Source organism: Canis lupus, chromosome 4 (assembly GCF_011100685.1).
Source record: "Canis lupus familiaris isolate Mischka breed German Shepherd chromosome 4, alternate assembly UU_Cfam_GSD_1.0, whole genome shotgun sequence".
In the NCBI taxonomy this organism is placed as follows: domain Eukaryota; kingdom Metazoa; phylum Chordata; class Mammalia; order Carnivora; family Canidae; genus Canis; species Canis lupus.
Window position 1 is genome coordinate 52,529,167 of NC_049225.1, and position 18,091 is coordinate 52,547,257.

Sequence of the window (18,091 nt, forward strand, 5' to 3'; positions counted from 1 at the left end):
TCCATCCTCTTTACGATCCTGCTGGTGTATCTCTATAACTTCATATGAAACTCCATTTAGAGATAAAATCCAAAGTCTGGGTTAAAGGCATTTTCTGAAGATGAAGCCCAACTAAATGTACCTCCTGTGCCTTGTGCATAATCCTCCCTTCATCACTGTAAGATAGAGTCTGCTTTCTGTAGGTGGACTTTGTTTTGGGGAAAGTTTGTCTTGAATTTATGGCTAACTAGTGGTACCTTTGAGAGGACCGGAGGAAACCAGATAAAAATTTGAATCAAGGAATGTGAATGCCACTCAAAGGAACCATGGGCTAGATTGAATGTACACCTGAATATTTTTGTACTACACGTATATATAAGGTATACATCCTTCCATCTATCCATCCATCCATCCATTGACCTATCCTTCTACTCATCCATTTATCCATCTATCCATAATCCCTCTATCGATTCATCCATACATTCACTTTTCATGCATCTGTCTGTACATCCATCCATCTGTCCTTCCTCCATCCACCCATCCACGTATTCATCTTTTATCAATCCATCCACCCAACCATCCATCCAAGAAACAATGATTGAGACTATACTGGATACCAACCACTAGGCTAGATTTTCTCTTATCTCCTTCAAATTAGACTCTATACCCATTTCTCCACTTCACTTTCCAGTTTGCTAGGTCAGCAGGATTCTTTTTAAAAACACTACTGCACAAATTACCACCTGATTGCCCGATTTTTCCAAGGGCCATGAGCTGTCCATGATATAATTCATAAGGTAGAAAACTCCCTTCCCTGCCAGCATTCTAATTTAATAAACACATCACTATCATTATTTTTGCCTGATTTTTTTCTGCATTTCACGAATACATAAACTGTACTTTTTATTAATTAGCCAGATGTAACACTCTTGGAAGGGATTCTTCACCACATCCAGTTTTACAGTTTTTTTTTAAAGTAAACCATCATCTTTCAAAAGCTGCTTCTTTATGGTTTCATTAGTGCTGAGATGGATGGATATTACTTTTTTGCAGGAGGCCATTTGAAACACCTGCTCATGATTACATTCCTAGTTCCATTCCTGTATTTAAAATTATTCTGATCCTCACTTTACGGTAATGCTGCCTTTTTAATACCCTTGGAGTCACTTAAGGCATTGTATCACTAAAAGTATTTAGGGGAAAGGAAGAGGAAAAACTAGGCAAATACTCAGTGAGCACAATTTGGAAAGCTGTGGTTTAAAAACTGAAGTTTTGTTTTCCACTGTGGCTGGGTTAGTTATAATTGTTACCATCCTGTCCAGGACAGACTTGACTGTCAGTTTGAAATGTATCAGTTATGGGTTCACAGTTATGAACTTGTACTCCAAGTTCAGACCACAGCAGGCTCCCATTCCTGCCTTTGGGAAGTTAGGGACGGATCAAGAATCTCTCCCCCGAAACAACCCAAAACAATCCAACAGAAACGACCTGCTAGAAAGGACACCTCTAGAGCATGGAGATCAGGACCATTATTTTGCATCATGATGTGGAGGAAAGAATCTTGAAGTAGGAGCCGGGAAACCTAAATTCAATTTTTAGTTTCACCTCTTGCCTTTATGTGACCTTGGACAAGTCACCTTAACTTTGGTATCTTTAGTTTTCTTCTTGGTAAAATGAAGGTGATGATCTGGGCATGTAACAACAAAACAACAAAATGTGTGTCTTGAGCGGGGGCAGGTCATGTACAGAGGGGAAGTGGGCTGGTTGGAGGCTGAAGAAGAAGAGCAAGTTCATGTTCTGCTGTCCTGTGGCCCCAGACTGTTGTGGCCAAAGGGACTGAGAGTCCAGTGGGAACAGATGTGCTAGTTTGGCAAGAATTAAAGCTCCTCACTTTTAATTGTTGGTAACTAATTATAAAACTTTTCAGCCCTGAAGGGAGGAAGGGGGCAATGTCACTTAGCAAGAATACAGCCAAAGGCTCACAGTTGGAGATCTCTAGGCTAAAACATCTCTAGGCTTGTTCCCAACTCAAATATTTTTGCTTCTAAGTGTACATATTAATATTTCAAGTGGAATAGCATATCATTCTAAGTTTTAGAGACAGCATTTTATTCCTCTTCTCCAGCTCACCAGTCCACAAGTGGCCATGTTATTATTAACATATTGTTCAAGAAAGTGATGACAATTCACTGTTCCTTAGTGGTTAACCATCATTAGGGATGAGGGGGATGTCCTATCTTCTTCAGCTAGGGGGCCTCACTGTCACCAAAGCCTACTTTATTTCTCTTCAGGAGAATAAAAGGGTAGATACCATGAGTTTCCTTGTAACAATAATACATGGAAATCTGCTTCTCTGCAGAATGAATCAACCAACCACTCAAAACCACCCACTCAGACACTTCAGGCTGATACATAAATATCTACTCAGCAAAGGGTGACTACTGAGCTCTTTCACTGGGGTTGTGTGGGAGTGGACTTCGATGTTTATGCATGTTGATTGGGGATATGGTAATACTCTATCTGCCATTGAAAAATCCTGTTTGAAAGTGCCCTGTTTTAGATTTCCAGAACCAACCACCATACTCTTCGGCTGTGCCATTCCTTCACCTCCTCCTCAGACAGCTACTACGCAGTGAGACTGCTAGTAGGTATTTTCACCTCATAGGTGACCTGTAGGAGCCTTCATTTTTTCTCACTCTGGGCTTTTTACCATCTCATTTACAGGTAGCCTGAATTATTTTGAGCAACTCTGCACATCTCTATTTATAACCTGCTTGTCAGATAGTTGGAGGAAAGTTCTCTTTCGTAGCTCATCTTTCTGCATATAAGTAGAAAAAAGAGACCATGCTTTACATTCATGCAGTCTTCCCTGTGTGACCCACGGACTTCCAAACCTCCATGCTCAAATAACAGCCCCTGTATTTCAAGTAGGAGTGTTGACAAAGGCAAATTTATTTCATAGAATCTTGCATGGTCCAAAGAAGGTGAATCCTGGCATCTTGTAGCTCATGGTAATTGCTCTACCTCGTTTTTTTCTTCATTCATAAATACTGAGATTTTCTTTGGCTGGATATTTATGGGAGAGTTCAGGCCAGTGAGGTTTCGTCTTGAAGCAAGCAATGGCTTTATAGAAGATGTGTACTGTGGAGAGAGGTAGCATTAGAAGGTGACTACTCTCAGGGTTTCAATTTTTGAAAAGCAGACACCTGGGGCCAAAGATGCAGAATTGTCCCCACCCACAGTGATGTGCAGCCCTAGCTTATGTGTTTGTCCTGTCTTCCTGTCTCTTGGGCAAATTCCTGGGGACTGTGTGCTAGGGATCTTTAAAGGCTTGGGTGTGTTGATATTGTTATTATTGTTCTCTTGAGTTTCAGGTTGTGTTTACTTGAATTTCAGGCCAATTGTAGCATCAGTTTCTCTATTTTTTCCCTCTGTGGCAAAACGCAGTGCCCTCACAAAGCTATAGTGCGGCGACCCTGTCAGCTTGCATGCGCTAACACTTTATTATCTAATGATCTAATATGCAACAAGGCAAAGTGCCGGCGCTCATCATTCTGACATAGAATGCCGGGAGAAGTGACTAAATTACTTTATGTACCATTAGCGCTAGCAGCTATGGTGAACTCACCGGCAGCATTTATGCAAATGCCTGTGAATACACTCTAGTGGCTTTGTCAGGATGCCTTCTGACAAGCAGTTTAAATGCTCATTTTTTTTTTTTAGGGGACTTTTTTTTTTTCTTTTTTGGTGGCATACATGTGTTTGTATCCGTCCCCATCTTCTCTTTCCTTCCACTCTCTCCCCTTTTTGGATTGTTCGAGGTCATGCCTCCTCCACGATCACTAGGAAATCAGCGGGTCCAAGAGCTCAGCGGGTCACTGGTAGGCACCTTCTCTGGTTTTAAGGCCCCAACTGATGTATTTCATATTTAGGTTCTTTTTAAAAAATCCATATGATTTTGTACAGTCATCATGTTTATTTGAAAAATCAGGTTTTAGAAGGTGAACATTTTAATGTTTGTGAACTCTGATCTAAGATCCTCCTTAGTTTCTTCGCTCAAACATAGATGTTTAATTATTTTTTATTTTTTTAAAGATTTTATTTATTTATTCATGAGAGAGAGAGAGAGAGAGAGAGGCAGAGAGGCAGAGGGAGAAGCAGGCTCCATGACAGGAGCCTGACATGGGACTCGATCCTGGGACTCCAGGATCGCACCCTGGGCCAAAGGCAGGTGCCAAACCACTGAGCCACCCAGGGATCCCCAACATAGATGTTTTAAAAACACTCCTGCTTTTTAAAATTGAGAAACAAGTCACATTTACTTTTTGTGGGCATCAGATACAAATGAATTACATTTCCCTTCAAAGTGGTTATACAGAGAAAGACGTGATATATCAATGTGCCAGGACCCCAAAATGAACCAAATCTAAACAAAAGTAGGGTTTAGTCAAAGTAGAAATACTTTGTAGAATAGAGTGGTGATAGAATCACTAGGCCCATCTCCTTGCTGTAATTACAGCGTTAGAGAAGCAGAAGCAGATTCTCCCGACCACCAGTTAGTTCTGACCTCTCCATTGCAGTGTCCCCTTCCAGCTGTCCCTGACAATATGGTGTTATTCCTGCTCTTTAGCATTTGACCTTCTTTCATCCTTCTGCTCCAGACAGAAGCAGTTTTTGCTTCTGTTGGTTGCCCCCGGGTATCCAACCCCATTGACTCCCTGTGCCCAGCTGCACTTAAATTTGTTGTTTTATGGACATGTGGAGAAAGATGATTCAGGCTTGGGAAGATTACTCCAAATTGAGAGACAGCATGGAGCTCCCAATAGAAAGGAGAGATCCCACTTGTCTCCGTTCTGTGTAATGAGGCCCTAAGAAGTGGTTAGTAAATAGCAGTTGGATCTAACAGAGAAAGGATCAGGCTGTCTCATGGAAGATCTGGATTTCTGGACCCAACTCTGCCATGAACTAGTTGTGTAACTCTGGGCAGGTTACTTTGCTTCCATGGCCTCAATTTGGTGTGTGTTCAGTGAGATCTGGGTTGGGTTATCTCTAGACCTCCTTTTCTTTTTCTTTTCTTTTCTTTTCTTTTCTTTTCTTTTCTTTTCTTTTCTTTTCTTTTCTTTCTTTTCTTTTCTTTTCTTCTTTTCTTTTCTTTTCTTTTCTTTCTTTTCTTTTTTCTTTTTTTTCTTTTCTTTCTTCTTTCTTTCTTTCTTTCTTTCTTTCTTCTTTCTTCTTTCTTTCTTTCTTTCTTTCTTTCTTTCTTTCTTTCTTTCTTCTTTCTTTCTTTTCTTTTCTTTTCTTTTGATTTTGTTTATTTACTTATTTCAGACAGAGAGAAAGAGTGCACAAGCAGGGGCAGAGGGAGAGGGAGAAGCAGGCTCCCTGCTCAGCAGGATGCAGGACCCTGAGATCATGACCTGAACCAAAGGCAGATGCTTAACCAACTGAACCACCCAGGTGCCCCTAGATCTCCTTTTAACATGTACAAGTTTTTGGTACTCTGAACCAAAACCGCTGACACATGCCTCCTTCTACCTGGAGGTGCCTTTGGAGAAACAGGGCTTCAGGAGAACAAAGAAATGCACTGGCTGTTTCTAGTATAGTCCTTTCTTTGGCTCTTCAGCCAAATCATTTCTTCCTTTATTCTGAGCATACAGTACGTGGTGGGCACCGAGTTAAGGTGCAGTAAGTAGCACAAGGCAGATGCAGTCCCTGTCTTCACAGAATTTATGATGTAAATAGAGAAGAAAGATATTAAACAAAATTTACAACCAACTCACAAGAGTTATGTATAAAAGGGGGACCATAAAAGGAGTGGGGAGGAGTGAGGTGTCAGGGAAGCCTTCTTTGAGGAAATCACATTTATGCCCAAACATAAGAGCTGAGTAGGTTTTCACCAGGTAAAAGGGACAGAAACAAATTTTCAGGAAGAGGGGACAACATGTGCAAAGGCTGTTTTGCGTAGGTGAGTTCAAGAAACGCAAAGGAAACTCGGATGAGTCCTGTTGCTCCCAGTCACTGAGAGGATGAGGCCAGAGTAGTTGCTAAGGGCCACATTATCCAGGCCCATGTGAGATGCTCAGGTCATGGTCGGTGGCAATTGTGAAATGGTGTGAGAGGCCAAGCAGGGCTTTGATGAACTCATTTTCAATTACATGGACTCCTAGTGTGTCATGAAAGCCCAGGGCAAGATCACTCTGAGTTGCTTATAACTTTGCTCTTCCCTGCCGGCCCTTGGAAGCTCACCAGGGAGTTGGCTGTGCCTGGGAGCAGTCCCCTTGATCACTCCTCATTCTATCGATAGAGCAAGTGTTCAAAATAGGAAGAAAGTCAAACATTTTGAGAGTTCTTTTTCTAGATGCTTGGCTTATCAATTTGCTTTTTGCATATGTAGCTTAGAAAGAATTTACCTATTGACTTCTTCTGAACTTGTAGAGACTTTCTTAAGGCCTTTAGAATGGAGGGCTACATGTGGCCTATAAATTGTATATTCTTTGTCTAACCCCCAACAAACTAAAATTGAATGAATGAATAGAGACTAAACATTGAAGAGAAATGTACCATCCCAAACTTCTCTCTCTTCTCCCACTATGGTGACAGCTCATGTCAAGTGAAGAGTCACTGAAGTATGGAAGGTCATCCAAGACCTATCATTTTCCAGAGAAGGAAACTGAGACCTCACAAGGGGATGTAATCTTCTCACATTCACATAGCTAATTTCTGTCAAAATCCATTTAGTGCTCCTTGCCCATGGTATGCTGCGGGGGGGGGGGGGGGGGAGGGTAAGTTGAATTTCAGAGCGTGCACAGTTTTATGGTTGCTGGGTTACCCAAAAAATTGAAGGGTTGGGGTCCAGCCCTGATGCCTTTGCAGTTCAGGTTGGCCCAAGCTTACAGCAGTCTCTCTGGGATTCCAAAGATCACGAAAGGAATGTCTGTAACATTTCTCCAGCTTCCTGACAGAAATGCATCTTCAAAACACAAGGGCCAAGGATGAATGATGCAGAGCTTTACACTTAGACATTGGCCCTTCACATGACTGGTTTTGGGGCAGAAATCCAGCCAGGACCACTTGGGCAGAGGATTTGGTGAAGAGTCCAGGTTACCGTAGATAAATATTGATGTCATGCTTTGTTACTTAGAATGGCACATTACATCTTATCAATTGATTTTCCTACTTGAAAAAGCAAGACAGATGAAAGGACAGAACATTAGGGCTAAGAATATCCAGATGTGTCATAGAATATAGCACAGAGGCGCCAGATTTTCAAGCATCAAATCAGGTCTTTTTCTTTGTGAGCGGTGGGGAAGTTGTCTTTTGTCTTCCCTTGCAATAAAAAAGGACATGGCAAGAAGTCAAGATAACAAATACAGATGAAAGTGCAGACCAATTTTTCAGCGGATACCCAGAGTAATCCATGGAGTGGGTAACACCAGAAATCCTAACGTTGGGGGACTTGATAGCCAGTAAGCTCTCAGTGTTAGGCAGATGAAAGAGTTCAGGAGCCACAGGTCACTGTGAAGCAGATGATCTGTGTTATCCTTATTTGCATCTGACACCACCCACAGCACCACTGGCAAAGTAGAAATAGTGTTCAGACTTTGCTGCCCTGCTTAGTGATGACCAGGCCTGGTGGTAATGTGTAGTATTATTATTATTGCTATTGTTGCTATTTGGGGGCTATTATTAGCTAACATTTACAGAGCATTTACTCTGTGCCAGTACTGGGGTAATTTTTTTTACTTATAAAGTCCTCGAACAAATCTGGTACATTATAATGATTATTATTCCCATTTTACAGATGAGAAAACTGGGGTTTAGAGAGGATCAGTAACTTACCCACAAAACTAATTAGAATTGGACCTGAATCTTGACCCCTGGTCTACCTAACCACATAGCTCTGCATGATAATAGTACTAAGAATAATGATGGTAACCCCCATTGAGCCTTTCCTATGCCACGTACATAGTGCTAGATTAAAGAGAAGTTAAATTGTCCAGAGTTGCACAGCAAATAAGTAGTATATGTAGGGTTCAAATCCAGAGAGCCTGACTTTGGAGCTGTACTTTCAACTTGCTTGCTCTGTATATTATGCTAAAACTCTTTCCATCTCTTATTCCACTGTTTTTACTTTTTCTGAGTACAAGGAAGACAATTATGCTAGTATCTTAAATAGACCTTTCAAAAGTTAGCCCAGAGTGTATCCTTTTTTTCTTTTTTAATGGCGTGCTGTGTATGTTTACCTTATAGCTTATTTTCCTTCAATAACCTATTTTTCCCAGGGCTATACCACAGTCTGTTAGTCAAATAAAAAAAAAAAGAAAAGAAAAAAACCACGGATTTTATATGATGACTGGTATGTTTTCTAGGATGTTGGCAAGATAAGAAGGAGGCCGGTAATACTTTATTTATTTGCAAGGATGTTCTAACTCATCTCTGTAGAAATCATTTGTTGACCATATGGACTCCCTGGCATGTATACAAGGTAGAGAAAAAAGGAGAGCAGGGGTGTGAGACCATGAGTTAAAGAACTGTTGGGATACTAACAGTCTCCTTGTTAGGGTGCCGAAAGGTTACTAAACCTCGTGCTACAAATAACATGGGAAACTGATATGTATTCGGGGAGGCTATTTTCTTATATGAATTCTTGACCAATCCATCAACTTTGGGAAACTTGCAGTATTTGGTGTTTTCAATGACCTAATAATTGAGTGAGCCATACCTAACTTATTCTAATGAACACAAAGTGTGTGGGGAAGAGCATGGTGGGAGGCAAGGAATGATGCTTTCTGCTTGTATTTTGGACCATAATGATAGAACTTTTTTAAACCTATTTTTTGTCTTATATTTGGTTACAAAAGCATTGTAATTCCAATTGTGCTTATTTGAATAATTGATTGTTCCAAATTGAGGGCCTTTCTCTACCTACTTGCCACAGGAATGTCCCTCACTTGAGAATTTCAGAGGATTCAAGTGATATGAACATGCAAATGAAAGCTTCTGTGTACTGGTCATTAATCTTATTAAGAGGAGATATTTAGGGTCAGTGACTAGGAGCGGGCTTGAAACATCTTTGAGCATTTTCAGTTATACCTTCATAAATAAATAAAAACGGATCCTGCCTCTACCTTGCTGCGTGACTCAAGTATGTACTTTGATTTTCTTGGGCCTCAGTTTCCTTATCAATTAAAGGAGGAGCTTGATAGATTCCTTCAACTCCTGAAGATTTGTTGTTTGAATTCAGTTGATTGTGTGAGAGGTCTTCTGTCTCTGCCCTGGGGAGTGGCCACCACAATGCCAAGGTGATGGTCATTCCACAGGATAGATCTTAGGCCAGCTTCCCTTCACCTTGAGCATTACTGCAAGAGATTAACAGTAGGTTCTAGGAGGCCCTAGAAAAGTCCCCATGTGTGGCATGTACAACCACTTAGGTAGCTCTCACCCAGAAATTCTCTCTGAATTTCTTTAACTGAGATTGTAGTGTTGAAACCACTTGATGGTTAGCAGTGAGCTATTAGACTGTGTTTCCCATGCAGCATGTGAGGTGATTTTAGGTGATGAGAGGAAAACATTAAAAAAAAAAAATTAAATCATTATGTGTCTATCTTGATGCATATGCAAGCAAGCAAACAAACAAAAACATAGTACTCCAAAGTCATGATCTCTGTTATTGCTAAGGGCAAGACTGAATTTAAAGAAAAAGAAAGTCAGTCTAAACAAAAATAGCTTCTAGATTAATTAATATTAAGTAGGTCATAGTGTAAGTGGTACTGGGATAGAACAAAATCAGGACTGAAGTTTGGGAAAGTGTTTTAGAGGGCTTAAGGGTTGGGGAAGTAATAATTCTTTCAAATAATCAGGAAACAGTGCAGGACCCTGGGAAACAATTTTTTTTTTTTTTAAAGAATCAAATGTTGTTTAATTTTTTAAAAAGAAAACCTTTTTAGTTTAGTTTACCATTAGAATAGACTTACTGTCCTTGTAGGATTTTAAAAATCAAAATGTTTCCCAAGCTGTTAACTCAGTTTTTATTTTTAAACGAGTCGTGTCTATATGTCAGAGGGCAGAAATTAGTGTGGAAAGGAGGATTTGAGTCAAGGGAGAGAATCAGCCAGGGTCCACCCAGGCAGCACATTATGATAATATATACGGAACCAGCTGGACACTGAGCAAAGCTGACATTGTGTTGTCAGGGGCAGAATCACCCATCAATTTCCGAGATAGAATTTGAGTTCAAATGACAGAAAGAGCAGCAACTGTGTTGAAACTGATGCATGGGGGAGGGGGTGGGCAGGCAGGAACCAGCCAGGCCTAAAGACAGGAAGTGCTGGTACCTCCGGAAGGGGGTGGCTCTGTTTTCTCATCTGGCTGCTACCCTTCCTTCTAACCTTAACATCTGTCAGCAAGATCCACCTGGGCCTTTGCATGATTAGAGCCCACTGCAGGGGGAGCTTACTGGTGCTAATTTTAGCTCCCAAGAGCATAGAGTCCCTGCTGCTCCACTGGGGGCCAGATCAGCCTAGGAAAATTAGGATAACAGATTCCAAGGAGCCACTGCTTTTCGATTTTGGAAGTGCAATGTGGATGTACTCATGATTGTTAAGAACAAGTGGAAGAGTTCTCAACTTTTAAACTACTCTGTTTACTTCCTTAAAATACTGACAACTCTGATGATTCTTCTCTACTTCATTCCTTATTCATTCATTCATTCGTTCGTTCATTCATTCATTCATCTATTTAGCATACGCTTATTGATTGTCTATTGTATTAAACAATAGGGATGCCAAGATGAACAAGGCAGGGACAGCTCTTGACATTTTGAGGTATATCGTTGTGTGTGTTCGTGTGTGAATATTATGCAAATAATTACAAAAAATAATTTAGAATGACTTAAATTGCAACGATGGTAAGCACTATAAAAGAGAGACACCAGACTACTAAGAGAGCTTTAAACAAAGGGACTCAGCCAAGTCTAAAGAATCAGAGACACTTTTAAAATACAAACGAGTAGCATTTTGTCAAGCAAAGAAAGAGAGAGCATTTTTGGCAGAGGGATAAGCATGTCCAAATTCCATGTGGAGGCAAAGTATTAGACATCTGGGAGAGGGTTAAGAGGAAAGGTGAGCTAGGTCTGAGATCCATTTTTTGAAAGAATAGCTTTGAGAATTTCCCGTAGATTGGTTCCTCTTTGACTTGGAGATATGGGTCCAATGCATCTTCTTAACCACAGACTAATAGAATTCTTTGCCCAGTAAAATGCTAGTAGGTTTTAGACACTGTTTTGAGTTAATGATATGATGGCAACTTTTGAGCATTTACTACCCATTAGGATTAGGGCTAAGCCCTTTGTATCATCTCTGTTAATACTCTTAACCACCATAGGAGGGCAGTACTATCATTTTCTCTGTTTAGCAAATGAGGGAAACTGAGGCCATCCTTCAAAGATTTGGCTGTGGCCAAAGAAAAAAAGAGTTCAGTTTTTGCATCTGTAGCATTTGGGCCTCCAAGTAGCTGACATAAGGCAGTCATCACCACTGTTCTTTCCCACTGTTTAGTTAACGCTAATCTCCTCACATTGGACTTCAGAGGTGGAGAGAAATTCTCCTGCTATTTGATCATGTAATATAATTCCTGCTTCAATTGAAGCAAATTGACGAAGTTACTCAAAGGCAAATTGAAAAGCCAGATCTGTGCTAAATCCCCAGGGTTTGTTAGTTGGCATGTGCAGTGATATATGGGAAGGTGCTTTTCTGGGTTAAGATAAAAAATCCTGGTATCACGTCACGCTATCAGGCACCCCATCTTAATCTCCCTGTGCCAGCCCTGCAACTTGAAATACTCAGTGGACAGAAATGAAACTTTATAGAAATTAGGTGATCATCATCCTTATCAGATGAATATGATTCCATCAGTATGATTTTAGCATCTTCAGGAAAAAAAAGGGGGGGGGAGATTTACCTGGAGACGAGCAAGAAAGAGTCTGAGAGGTGGACTGTAGGACTTTTCAGCCAGTCTGCCTTGGGCAAGTTGGCTGGGAGATGGCCTAGTAATTAAAATCCTGCTTAAACATATGCTGCTGGTCAGTCATAGTAGAGGCACCGACATGGGAAACCAGACGGTAACCAGAGAAGGAAAAGAAAAGTGAAACACAAAAGTAACACTCTGGAGCCCGCAGGGTGCAGAAATAGATCTGAATTGGACGAATACTTATCTGACCACTAAGCATGAAAGCGGAACCCAAGCACTAATATATTTTTATCCCAATCTGCAAAATTAATCAATATTTTATATGTGAACATATGCTCCTGTGTTGCTGGCTTATTTAATTGACAGTTGCAATCAGCAGGACACCAGTTATTCAAACCCACATTCTTCACCCGTAGTTCTGGGGAGACATGCAGCAGGAGAACACAGGGAATAGAGGTGCAGATAATATCAGCTTTGGGGCCTCGTTTCAACACGTCAGTTTCTCTCACTGACCTTGGGGCAAAGTAAGAAAAATTTCAAAGGATAAGCATATGTAACATAGGTACAAATAGTAATAGACTTTGGCTGTTATTTAGAATGATTAAAATGAATGTAGTTGGTACAAATTTAGAATGATTAAAATGAATGTGGTTGGTACAAATTGAGAGCTTTCTTTAATTCTTTATTATTCTTTGTCTACTTTGGGGAGGGGGCAGAGATTGAAAGCCAATAGATTGTAAGCATCTATTTGATGCCCGGCCTGAAGCAGATGTTTTTGAGTACAATATGCATGGGACTGTGGATGCGGGGACTGTGTCCCAGCAGTTTCAGAGTATTTTATCATTTCTTTGTAGAGAAGGAAAACACAGTTTTGGTCATTCTTTGCTAAAATCTTCTGGCTGAATCATCAAACTAGCTGTGCCCTTCCAGTAACTATTATGTGCAACAAATCAATAAAGTCAGATCTCAGATTCTTCTACCTTTCAACTTTGGCAGAATCCTAGAAACTCTTCTTGATTTGGTTAGCGAAAGCCTGTGGAATTCAATCCTTGTTGCTCAAAAGAAAAAAAAAAAACAAGTTGGAGAAAATGTTATTAAGGTACTGTTTTAGGATAACCTATTTAGCCAGTAAACTTTTATTATTTTCTTTGTATGCACAAAATTCTATAATGAACACCATTGAGATGGATAATATCCAGATTGAAATGAAAGTTAAGGGGACTGCTCTAGACTTTAAAAATCTAAGTTCTCATAGTGCTGCCACACTTATATTTGATGTTCAGACTTTGACTGTGTGTTTAGCACCAACTTGTAACAATAGAAATGCTTCTAAGCCTGGAAGTCTGGCAGTATTTCCAGTGTTCCTGTGTTTAAATTGGCACCTGTGGTATTATATTAGGATGCCATTTTTTGAACTTGGAAATAGAAGAAGGTAGAGAGAGATTTTACTATAACTCATATGTGGGGCTGAGTCTTAGGGGGAAAATAACTTTGCTTGGAAATAGAGTAGTAATATTCTGTAAAGTTAATAAATATCTGCACTCTATCTTGGGAATAGGAATTGCACAACTAAGATTTTATGGGATTTTGGCTGTAGTATTTGCATGATTGAAGTGAATGTTTTAGCCAAACTGAGCAGAAATTTTAGATAAATACCAAAATTGAAGGGTAGTTTGTGTGTTTTAAATATTTGACTTTATCAACCAGTGTGGACTCTCAAAAGTCTCAAGTTCAAGTGAGTCTCTCAAATTCAGTTACCTCATTTGTAAAGTGGAATTTAGAATAAACAGCTGCTTGTCTGCTCCTCAGGGTTGATACTGAGAATAATTGAGAAAATGCATGGGCAAACCCTTTGAAGACTTAACAATGCTAGTTAATTGTCAGGTATTGGTTACGTATGGAGTACTGTCTAACCAGTTTGTGAATGAATGAGGTCCCTGCCTGCAGCAGATGTGTTGACTTTGGGTTGATTTGCAGACCCATATAGCCCCAGCTATCCACATACATACATATCAAGATAAAAGTTCAAGACAAAGTGCAATTAGTGACAAATGAATGGGAAAGAGATGAAGAAATTCACCAAAAAGTATTTTATAGCCTGGGATAGGAAGAAACTGTTTCATGCAGAAGACTAGTCTTTATGGTACAGTATTGTTTGGGTAGAACTTTCCTGAAAAAGAAATGGTGGAGATGTGCAAAGCACATTTGGAAACAGTGAATTTAGAGAGCCTGTCATCATCTTCATTTTCTTTTTCTTTATATTCCTTCTCCTTCTCCTGCAACATCTCATCTTTTTCATTCTATCTCACATTTGTTCATTGCTTACTCCATGCAGAGCTCTGTGCACATGGATTAATTTATTTAAACCCCACAACAACCTCATGAGATGAGTTCTCTTATTGTTATTCCCAATTAAAGCAATAGAAACTGAGGCTTAAGAAAAGCAATTTGCCCAAACTGGTAAATGATGAAGCTGTAATGTGAGCTTAGGCCTCCTGAATCGAGAGCCAGTGGTCCCAACTGTTGCCAAGTCCTGCTTCCAGTTTGAGAGAGATGGGGAATGAGGTTGGAAGGGGAGAACTGGCCAGACTCACGAGGGTGGACTTGATCCATAGGCCAAGGGGAAAACAGAAAGCTTTCGAACAGAGCAGTAACATTTTGAAAGCTGGCATATGTGGAAGGTTAATCTGGGTTTTGGTATGTAGGCGAGATTTAGCACATAATTAATAATCCGATAGTAGAAATGAATTACAAACAAGCAAGTGTGAGTGTTTGCTCTTTGCAGCCCATATGGAACAGCCCAGACTCCAAAGAGTAATTTTTGAGGAAGTTGAGTCAGTCACCATGTCCACTCTACTTTGCTCCTCTGTCTGGATACATTTGATGATACACATTCCGGTGCTTTGTGACGTCACTGATCATCACCACGGAAACATCTGGGCTGTAACAAACACTGGAGTGCAGCGTCACTGAATGTGTCAGGGAGGAGAGGAAACTGGCTTAAAACGATAAGACTCTCAATAATAAAAATTCAGTCAAATACGTGAGCAGCAGCAGCCTTGGTCATGAAGAGAAATAGAAGCATTACTATTCTGAAAGGCACAGAGCAGGAGTTGTGCATTACTGAAGGTTGAGCCAGGTTGATTTTTAGATGCTGCTCACATTCAAAACATGATTTCCTTAAAAAGTCACTATCTATGCTGTCTTGCATGATGACGGTAGAAATCTTTCAGGAGCTGGGAGCTGGTCTCTCAAACTGCTTCTGGAAAACCTTCTACATAGTGGAAGTAGGCTAGCTGGGGACCTTTACGTTGTTATGGGAGAAGCCTTTAACAATCAGAAGGAGAATTGGCAGGGGTTGTGGTTTGGGTTTATTGTTTGATGAGTCAGTGGGCAGTATTAGTTGTATAGTTGCAGAGATTAATAACTAAAAGGTGATTCTTGGCCCTTCAAAAATAAAGATGTTCACTAGCGGATCAAATCGTGAATTGACTCTAGCTCTAAGCCATGTGTAGTTTGGTTTGCATGGTGCTTTAAGAAAGTGTGTATTTGTTGCTTTACAATAGAAAATAAAGAGATTTTACCTAAAATCCAGGTTTGCAAATTCTCTTTATATTCAGAAGAGCTGGTAGTGTTGGAGCCATTTTCAAATGGCAACACTTAGGCCAAACTGAGAAGTTGTGTCCCTTTTGGGTAGGGTATATACTCTATGATTAGCCACAACGTGCATGTCTCCCATTTTGTTATCCCTAGACCATTTGATTTACTGACTTTCCTGCTTGGCTCTGTGAGCACTGGATTTTGTGATCATTGTTGAAGGGATTAGAGATTAGTTATTCCTAGCACAGTTCCTGGTATATGGATGGTACCTCATAAATGGTAGCTCTGATTGTTCTTTATCAATTACAGGCTCAGTTATTTAAACTCGATCCTTAGATCAATGCTGCCTGATATGACTTTCTGTGATGATGGAAATGAACTCTGTGCTGTCTGATGTGATAGTCACTAGTCACATGTAGCTATTGACCACTTGAAATGTGGCTAGTATGACCAAGAAAATAATTTTAATTAAAAATTAAATTTCAGTAGCAGTATATGGCTAGTGACTACCATATTGGCAAAGCAGATTCAGTAATGAGATTGAACATCCACTGTCCTCGTTTACAATACAATGTGGAGAATAGACACTAGGGCTGTGTGTTCATTGTACAAGTCATTACTTAGAGGGAGCTTCATCACTTAGGATCACCTACTTCCTGAAGGGGAGCCACCTTTTATCACTCTTCTACAATTCTTGACAAAAACACATGCCATAGACATATGTTTTATAAAATGTTGTATGTACATTTGTACCAATATATGCAAATCACCTTAAGCTCGAATGCAAAGTTTCACTGCTTTCTGCCCTCTAGCTGTCCAGTTAAGGGTACTGTGTAAACATAATAACTAGACCTGTCTGTGAAAAAGCCTGAATTTTTTGATGAGCTGCTGGCCCCTACCATTTATGATGGCATAAGGCCAAGAGCCAATGTTACCAAGGGGATTATGGAAAACAGTGGAGCCCTCCTAGACTGCTAGAGGGATCTTATATCTTAAGACTCAAGCTCTTCAGGCTGCAGTCTCTTAAGTTGTTTCCATCACAAGCCTACGTTGAGCACATTTGATGATCACATTGCCATAAACCAGCCCCAAAGGAGGATTCTAAAAGATCCTTCTTTTGCAGAACTTATTCATTCACTTGCATGTTGTCTGCTTTGCTGAGCCCAGCAGTCACAGCCCTCCCTTTCCTCCCTTTTCCTTTGTCACAGGGTTGGAAACCCCAGCACCATCTATCAGGCTCTGGCTTATTGGTTACTTACTGGCCTCTGGCCTGAAACTTGCCCCAGCCTACTTTTCCAGCTGAAAAATAAGTAACTTCACCTCTTCTAGGGATGTATGCACAGGAGAGCAAAATAGACATTAGCCTGTTTCATTCAAGATGAAACTCTGAGTTACAAACCCCTGCCCCTTAAAAAAAGCCTCCTGAAAAACATGGAGATTCTCCTGAAAATGATAGAAATGGCTATGGTAGCTCATTTTATCAAATGAGGATGAATACCAATCTTCTTGTAATGAAAAAAAAAACATACGTGAATATTCTGCTTGGATCATTCATCGAGTCTGAAGTGTATATCATCTTTTCTCATAGACTCTGCAGAGAGAATACCAAGTCTTCCTTTTTGACCTTTATGGGCAAATATCTTTATGGGCAAATATCAGTGTAAACTCGTGCTATGACAGTGACTTGAATGAGTCCTAGAATTCAGTAGGAGAAAGACTAAAGCCTCTTACAACAATAATGAAAGAGCCTACATAGTTTTAAATTCCTTCTTAGGTAAATTCTTTGCAAAAATGTTTTTGAGAACAAGACCAAGCTGATCTCAACTGAGACTAACTAATGAAATGTTAAATTATCTGCACACAGATATGTTTTCAATGTTGAATTTAGTCCGGCTCCCAGACACAAGGCGGCTAAAAATTCATATTCAGATAAGGAAAGGCAAACCTTGGCGAACAGATGGAGCAGAGTTCAGCATAAAGGTTTAATCCTATCAGGCCGATTCCTGTATGACCATCTGGATAATCCGGCACACACATTCAAGGCCTGTTAAAAATACGACTCCAGCCAAGATTAACATCACAGATTTTCCACTAGACTTGCTCATATTTGACTTTATGATTTTCCAGGCCCAAGAAGATTGCCTGTGAATAAAGACTTGAGTATTCCTTGAAGAAGCACTTCCATGTTTTTTTTTTTTTTTTTAACCTGTAAATTGTTTCCTCTTTTCACAGTATTGGCTGTCCATTTTTGGAAAGTTATTTTCATTTCCCTTTCTTCCCTAGCTTTCATATCTAGAACTTTTCTTATAACAGGATAATACGGAGAATTAGGCTAAAAATAATTTTGTGCATGAAAGTTCTCCTTGTCAGGAAGAGTTATTTACTTATTGTATAATCAGAGGCAAGTGAATTTACTATTGTTGCAACAAATATCACAATTGGATCCATGAATAATTCATTTTGAGGGTTATCTCACTTTCCACCATAATTTTTTTTTCCAACGGTGTGGCTGATGATCATAGAACAAGAGAAAAAAAGAAAAGAA

At 40.0% G+C, this 18,091-nt stretch overlaps 1 protein-coding gene across 10 annotated transcripts in view; it reads left to right on the top strand.

The window, feature by feature from the left end:
- Window positions 1–18,091, top strand: part of EBF1 (EBF transcription factor 1) — a 392,195-nt gene that overhangs the window by 269,599 nt on the left and 104,505 nt on the right. The gene's annotated exons all lie outside the window — the stretch shown is intronic.